Here is an 8,769-nt window from a genome sequence, read left to right on the forward strand (position 1 = left end):
CATGCCCTCATTTTACGCCATGGACATACGGAAGACGGCAAAGAAGCGAAACTTCTCCGACGTGGAGAACGAGACCATCACCAGGGAAGTGGAGAAAAAACAAAATTGTTTTATTTGGGAGTTTAAAGAGTGGGATTAAAGGCGCCCACAAAAAGGTGTACGGTGGAAATCCAGTTTAAATAGCTGTTTGGATGAGAAATTACCTATCACAATTCATTATTTTACAGCAGGTGTTTTGAAATAAATAGCATTTAATTTCGTATCACGTCACATGTATTGGGGTGTACAATAGTGATGATGATGTGATGTGGAGTAGGTGCCATTCATTAACATTAATAATTGCATGACAATTTGTACGATTCTTATTATTATTATTATGATTTGTATTATTAATGACGCTTATTGTTATTTAGAAGAAGAATTTCGTTATTATTTATTTTATTATTATTTAAAAGAAGAAGAATGTCATTTTTATTATTTTGTCAGTCTGAATTTTAGTCCCAGTCCGTGCGCAGCTGTCGGGCCTAACCAACAGGTAAAGCGCACAGGCTCCCAGCTGGAGGAATACATATGCCTACAAATCAAATGCTTTGGTAAAGTCACACAAATTAAACATTGAAGTCCATGTTGCACAAAAATAAACACTGAAGTTTAGAATTACTTATTCGCACTTATTCCTCTGGTGATTTGTAATAATTGCAGAGAATGTACTGTGATCTTAATCCCGTGTGAATCGGCCATGTCTGTAATATGTAAAGTGAAAATTCCCCCGCAAATTACCTACCATATTTCGCCGAACACCGAGGTGATAATATTAGTCCCTTGCGAATCGGCATCTATTTGGCCGGGATTAGGCGGATCGTATATCATTTTTGCAAGGTTTTTGTGTCCTGTGGGCATTTCTATCTTTATCTTTCACGAAGAATGGCGCTAGGCTGCATATGTGCACCGTTATGAATTCCCGTGCGGCCGCGCGGATTATAGCCCAGCGGGCAATTGATGTCAAAACGACGTCAAATTGACATCAAACATTGACGTCAAAAAACAGGTCAAAAATGCAAATCAAATTGATGTCAAAAACTTGATGTCAATTTGACATCCACACATTGATGTCTTCTTGACCACCAAAATAATGACCCAAAAGTAATAATGCAAGAACAATTTATTAATCAGGCTTATATGTAAAAAATACTAATGCATTTTGGTACACACAATACAGGATTTTGTATCAAGAGACAATGTAAAGCAAATTAAAATAGCATGGAAAAGATGATTGATGTAGATAAATGTACACCAAATCTGAATACAGATCAATCGCTGTCCATTCCCCCATATCTGTCAAGAGCAGATATAGTTCTCCATATGATTTTGTTTATATCAGCCTCTGAAGATGCTGGGCTTGACTGCTGTACAGCACCTGAATGAAGATGGAGCAAATATTGTATTACTCGTTTCAACAGCATTTAAAGCATAAATACTATTTTCAGCAACCATCAATTGTTCATCATTTATTCACAAAGTAATTTAAACTCTCTAAAGCTAGTGTTATACTTTCTGTGTTGTGCTGCCATTCTAATAATACATGACTAGTTAACTACAGTAGGCTACTGTAGCACCTGCTGCACTATTTCAGTCACTAAAAACAGCAGGACGTTTTTAAAACGCTTAACGTGAAACACACTATAGGGTGAGTTGCACCAATAAGGATTCAATTAAATGGTTAGTTCACCCAAAAATGTAAATTCTGTCATTAATTACTTACCCTCATGTTGTTCGACACCCGTTAGACCTTGGTTCATCTTCAGACACATTAAAATATTTTAGTTGAAATCCGATGGCTGAGAAAGGCCTCCATTGGCAGCAATGACATTTCCTCTCTCAAGACCCATAAAAGGTACTTTAGACGTTAAAAAGTCATTCTCACTGCAGTGGTTCTACAATAATTTAATGAAGCGATGAGAATAGTTTTTGTGCGCAAAAGAAAAATCAAAATAACGACTTTATTCAAAAGTTCTTGTGTTCCGTCTGGGCCTCTGACGTGAACTCGTGAAGCACCACGACGCATGCGCGAGAATATGACGTAGAGCCGAAAGCGAGGAGCTTTGTTTACAAGCAGAGGAAGACTCGCCGTATCTAAGCTGCTGAATTCTACATTGATTGTGCTTTAGGTCTTGGCTTAGAGTGCTCAAATGGTGCTAAAGCGTGCATTTCCTGGATGCCCGAACGACGGCTCTACGTCATATTCTCGTCCATGCGTCATTGTGCTTCGTGAATGGAGGCCTTTCTGAGCCATCGGATTTAAAAAAAAATATCTTAATTTGTGTTCCGAAGATGAACAAAGGTCTTAGTGGACTAATGTAGTATCAGATTTCTATTTTGAATAAATATTGTTGAATAAAAAAATCAATATTAAGCAGCACATCTGTTTCCATTATTAATAATAACTGAGCAGCAAATCATTCGAATGATTTCTGAAGGATCATGTGACACTGACAACTGGAGTAATGATGCTGAAAATACAGCTTTGATCACAGAATAAATTACACTTTAAAATATATTCAAATTAGAAAACAGCTGTTTTAATATTCTTTCACAATGTTATTGTCTTTACTGTACTTTTAATCAAATAAATGCAGTCTTGGTGGGCATTAGACTTGGTGGACTTTTTTAAAAGATATACAACACCAACACCAAACTTTTGAACGTGTATGTTTGAGGTTTCACTTACTTGTCACATGGTTCATAGCGCCTTAAGAGATGTCCAATAGGAGATCCACTCCAACTCTGCTACGGTGCAGGGCTTCAACCTGGAAAGCATCAACATAAACAATTTATCACAGAGCAAACAATATTTAGTATACAATGCCAGGTGTATTAAAAGGATAGAAGCTACAGCAGAGGTGAAATGTGAGAAAGAAAGGTAAAAAAAAGATTCTCAGAAAAGATAAAGTTTAATACAGAACATATTTCTGTTATTCTTAGGGTATCAGAATTTATGTTTTTAGTTACTTATTCATTTAATATTGTTCATACAGCGTCACTTATATTTGGATGTCAAAGCCTTCTAAAATGAATTAAATAAATAAAACATTTAATATGAGAAAATAAAGAGAAGATAGATGTATGTGATAGGTGAAAAATATTGTTAAAATGGATATGAGATTAATTAACTTCTTCAGTTCACCTGTGTTTCCTACTTCTCTGTCAGCTGCTTCCTTCAGACATGTTGGGATCTTGAGAGCTTCCCCTCTGTTGTAGAGGGGTTATTTTGTCCTTCCTGAAATCACAGAACATTTTTATCAATATTTTAACCAGTTTCAGACAATTTTCGCGATCGCATTTTTTTCTGTGTAAGTTAAGTGATGTCATCGATTAACATTTAACGTTACTGTAAATTAATTAGCCAACTTCTAATGACCCATTCAATTGGCAGCAAAACCTTTACAAAAACTATCAAAACCTGTCATCTACCATAAATATTTGATTAAAAGTCCAAACTTTTATAAACAAGAGCTTACGTTAACGTTAACTTACCTGTTCTGAGGCGGTTGAGATGCTAATGAACTTCGAAGACGCTAAAGTTACTTTTCTATAAAGTAAATATTCAACAGAAGCGTCAATTACACGTAAGAAAGGGGTCAGGAACAGTTGTGTGTATTATTTGTGTAACTTTACAGACTAAACTCACCTGAAAGCAGTAAAAAACAACAGCGACAGAGGGAGCTTTGCGGCTTGTCGGTTGGTTGTCAGCTGTTGCTTGCTGCGCCGTTTCCATGGCAACTCTGCGCGCTCCAGTGTTTGAAATCGAGTTGAATGTTCAACGCGCACGCCCATTAAAACACGTCAAAGTCACGCAGCATTTACAAACATAAGCATTTATAATTAACACATTACATTTTAATGCAAAATGCCACTCCTCCACATGATAGTGGGACAATAGTGGCACTTTTATCATTTAATGTATTTTTATTGTTGTTTTTGCAAACACAACGATTTTAAAACATTGATTCATGTAAAATATGTTACAAATCCAACATAGTTCGAAAGGAAATGCCAAATGGACGTGTTTCGAGGCCTCAGTTAAGAAAAAATACTTAAACTTAAAGAAAAATAATTACTAAATATTGATATCAATGTGATGTCAATATGACATCAATTTGATGTCTAAAACATGACATTGATTTGATGTAAATTGAACGTCAAAAATTTTGGCCAACATATCCATAAAATCAATTTTAGTGTGGGATTAACTTCCGATTTTCACCTAATTAACACTGGAAGAAATTGCTGTCCAAACTGAATTTAAAATGGTGTGTACAGTATATTGGTCAAGTCTTGACTCATATTTGACGTCAAATTGACATCAAGGTGCCCGCTGGGAGGCTACTATTTCACTTTAGAATGAGCACAATTTGGGAGTTAATTGCTTGAATGGTGTGTTTAATATTATTCTTAATGAAAAACACAAAAACAGAACATTGACAACTCGCTTAAATGGGCCCTTTTACATTTAGCTTTGAAACTGAATCTTCCGCCGTATAGGCTATATTGCCCAGCGGGCACCTTGATGTCAATTTGACGTCAAATATGAGTCAAGACTTGACCAATATACTGTACTCACCATTTTAAATTCAGTTTGGACAGCAATTTCTTCCAGTGTTAATTAGGTGAAAATCGGAAGTTAATCCCACACTAAAATTGATTTTATGGATATGTTGGCCAAAATTTTTGACGTTCAATTTACATCAAATCAATGTCATGTTTTAGACATCAAATTGATGTCATATTGACATCACATTGATATCAATATTTAGTAATTATTTTTCTTTAAGTTTAAGTATTTTTTCTTAACTGAGGCCTCGAAACACGTCCATTTGGCATTTCCTTTCGAACTGTGTTGGATTTGTAACATATTTTACATGAATCAATGTTTTAAAATCGTTGTGTTTGCAAAAAAAACAATAAAAAAATCTTAAATGATAAAAGTGCCACAATTGTCCCACTATCATGTGGAGGAGTGGCATTTTGCATTAAAATGTAATGTGTTAATTATAAATGCTTATGTTTGTAAATGCTGCGTGACTTTGACGTGTTTTAATGGGCGTGCTCGTTGAACATTCAACTCGATTTCAAACACTGGAGCGCACAGAGTTGCCATGGAAACGGCGCAGCAAGCAACAGCTGACAACCAACCGACAAGCCGCAAAGCTCCCTCTGTCGCTGTTGTTTTTTACTGCTTTCAGGTGAGTTTAGTCTGTAAAGTTACACAAATAATACACACAACTGTTCCTGACCCCTTTCTTACGTGTAATTGACGCTTCTGTTGAATATTTACTTTATAGAAATGTAACTTTAGCGTCTTCGAAGTTCATTAGCATCTCAACCGCCTCAGAACAGGTAAGTTAACGTTAACGTAAGCTCTTGTTTATAAAAGTTTGGACTTTTAATCAAATATTTATGGTAGATGACAGGTTTTGATAGTTTTTGTAAAGGTTTTGCTGCCAATTGAATGGGTCATTAGAAGTTGTCTAATTAATTTACAGTAACGTTAAATGTTAATCGATGACCACTTAACTTACACAGAAAAAAATGCGATCGCGAAAATTGTCTGAAACTGGTTAAAATATTGATAAAAATGTTCTGTGATTTCAGGAAGAACAAAATAACCCCTCTACAACAGAGGGGAAGCTCTCAAGATCCCTACATGTCTGAAGGAAGCAGCTGACAGAGAAGTAGGAAACACAGGTGAACTGAAGAAGTTAATTAATCTCATATCCATTTTAACAATATTTTTCACCTATCACATACATCTATCTTCTCTTTATTTTCTCATATTAAATGTTTTATTTATTTAATTCATTTTAGAAGGCTTTGACATCCAAATATAAGTGACGCTGTATGAACAATATTAAATGAATAAGTAACGTTAACTAAAAACATAAATTCTGATACCCTAAGAATAACAGAAATATGTTCTGTATTAAACTTTCTCTTTTCTGAGAAAGATCTTTTTTTTTACCTTTCTTTCTCACATTTCACCTCTGCTGTAGCTTCTATCCTTTTAATACACCTGGCATTGTATACTAAATATTGTTTGCTCTGTGATAAATTGTTTATGTTGATGCTTTCCAGGTTGAAGCCCTGCACCGTAGCAGAGTTGGAGTGGATCTCCTATTGAACATCTCTTAAGGCGCTATGAACCATGTGACTAGTAAGTGAAACCTCAAACATACACGTTCAAAAGTTTGGTGTTGGTGTTGTATATCTTTTAAAAAAGTCTCTAATGCCCACCAAGACTGCATTTATTTGATTAAAAGTACAGTAAAGACAATAACATTGTGAAAGAATATTAAAACAGCTGTTTTCTAATTTGAATATATTTTAAAGTGTAATTTATTCTTTATTAGAATGGCAGCACAACACAGAAAGTATAACACTAGCTTTAGAGAGTTTAAATGACTTTGTGAATAAATGATGAACAAGTGATGGTTGCTGAAAATAGTATTTATGCTTTAAATGCTGTGAAACACGTAATACAATATTTGCTCCATCTTCATTCAGGTGCTGTACAGCAGTCAAGCCCAGCATCTTCAGAGGCTGATATAAACAAAATCATATGGAGAACTATATCTGCTCCTGACAGATATGGGGGAATGGGCAGCGATTGATCTGTGTTCAGATTTGGTGTACATTTATCTACATCAATCATCTTTTCCATGCTATTTTAATTTGCTTTACATTGTCTCTTGATACAAAATCCTGTATTGTGTGTACCAAAATGCATTAGTATTTTTTACATATAAGCCTGATTAATAAATTGTTCTTGCATTATTACTTTTGGGTCATTATTTTGGTGGTCAAGAAGACATCAATGTGTGGATGTCAAATTGACATCAAGTTTTTGACATCAATTTGATTTGCATTTTTGACCTGTTTTTTGACGTCAATGTTTGATGTCAATTTGACGTCGTTTTGACATCAATTGCCCGCTGGGTGTCATTCCCAGCGGGCACCTTGATGTCAATTTGACGTCAAATAGGAGTCAAGACTTGACCAATATACTGTACACACCATTTTAAATTCAGTTTGGACAGCAATTTCGTCCAGTGTTAATTTGGTGAAAATCGGAAGTTAATCCCACACTAAAATTGATTTTATGGATATGTTGGCCAAAATTTTTGACGTTCAATTTACATCAAATCAATGTCATGTTTTAGACATCAAATTGATGTCATATTGACATCACATTGATATCAGTAGGCTTGTTTGAGATGCGCCTCGGTTATATTGCTTAGTTACGTTTTTAATAGTGTCTGTTCTCTAACTGAACGAAATTATTTGTATAAAACAATCAAAATGATATCGATACGACTGTTTATAATTTCATACAGCTATATAACGAAAAAATATTTTCAAGTAACATCCGGGAGATTGTCAGTAAATTAGAGTAAAATCACAGTTTATCCCGTGCGAATGTGCCACGCAAAATTCAGATGTGGGGGAGTAATTTCTAAATCACACGAGGTCCCCCGATAATAGCCTACTTATCCCGTGCAAAGGGCTTTATTTGTTGTTGTTGTTTTTTTTTTTTTATAGTGGGTCATAATATAGCATATCTTTGTCTGTGCATTTTGTGGTGTTAGGAATTGTTTTTCTGCGCATTTTCGCACTAACTCAAAACGTGCGTACACCACCTCCTGAGCTGGCGTAGGATGTGAGCGTGCCGTACGCTAACGTCCATATTGATAAATCTCAAAGTCACCGTGGTTTTGGGTGTACGCCAGGTGTACGCTGGAAATTTGGTGTACGCACTTTTGATAAATGAGGGCCACTGTGAGTGTACACAAATAAAAGTAGACTGTTTACAGTTTATAATAATGTCTTGCACTTATCTGTGTGGCTAAAAATTACGGAGTATTTTGAGTTGTTTCCGCTGACATAAAGGAAAAAATCCATCAGAAGCGCCAGTGCCTTCGTCGGCCATGGGTTAAAGAAAATGTGGCCTATTTAGTTTCATAGTTAGGCTATGTTTAAATATTATTATTATTTTAATTTCATATGTTAGTTATAAAAAGTGAGCCGCATGAGTAAGGCTACATAATCAGATGTGCATATGTCGGGGGACATGGATTTTGACCATTTCATTGAATTTTGTTTCCTATTAAGTCTTTCTTTAAAATTAATTTAGTTTTGTATAAATTTTATCTTAATTTTAATCAATGTTTCATAAACCAATTGGCTGGATTTAATAAATAATTAGGAAATATAGCAGTCAATATAATCGTGACATGGCCAACCTCATATTCTTTCAAAGGGCCCAAAATTGTTAGCGGCGCCCCTGATCTGAAATACTGCCCATCCCTGCGTGCAACCGTGGTGTATAAACTAAGCTAATCAGGTAGCTGTATGCTCTGCTACAACGTACACTAACTAAAAAAAACATGAAGAACGAGATTTGCTTGATTTCACAACTTATAGCTTTTGTTATATACTAGTATATGAAACATATGCTTTGCAAGACATTAAAGAGTATTTTAACACAATTTAAACAACAAAAATCAAAACGTGATTTTGTAAGAATTGTAATCAGGCTCTGAACAGATTATCCCTTAAAAGTTATTTCAGCCAATAGAATCGCTCTGGGATCCTAAGTTTCCTAGTGGGATCCAACTATTTCACAGTAGGACACGATTTCTCATGACACCGGGCCTGTTTAAGAATATGCGGCCCCTTTAAGAAAAATTACGCGCACGCGCAGCATGAGCATGC

The 8,769-nt window shown here is 35.3% G+C and overlaps 1 long non-coding RNA gene across 1 annotated transcript; it reads right to left on the reverse strand.

The window, feature by feature from the left end:
- Positions 1 to 1,319: 1,319 nt before the first annotated feature.
- On the reverse strand, positions 1,320 to 3,276 carry LOC307129921. Its single transcript, XR_013816964.1, has 3 exons — positions 3,185 to 3,276; positions 2,729 to 2,807; positions 1,320 to 1,417 (listed from the first exon to the last, which is right to left on the reverse strand). It is a non-coding gene; the product is annotated as an uncharacterized lncRNA (long non-coding RNA).
- Positions 3,277 to 8,769: the final 5,493 nt, after the last annotated feature.

Source organism: Gobio gobio (genome assembly GCF_949357685.1).
Source record: "Gobio gobio genome assembly, chromosome: 8".
In the NCBI taxonomy this organism is placed as follows: domain Eukaryota; kingdom Metazoa; phylum Chordata; class Actinopteri; order Cypriniformes; family Gobionidae; genus Gobio; species Gobio gobio.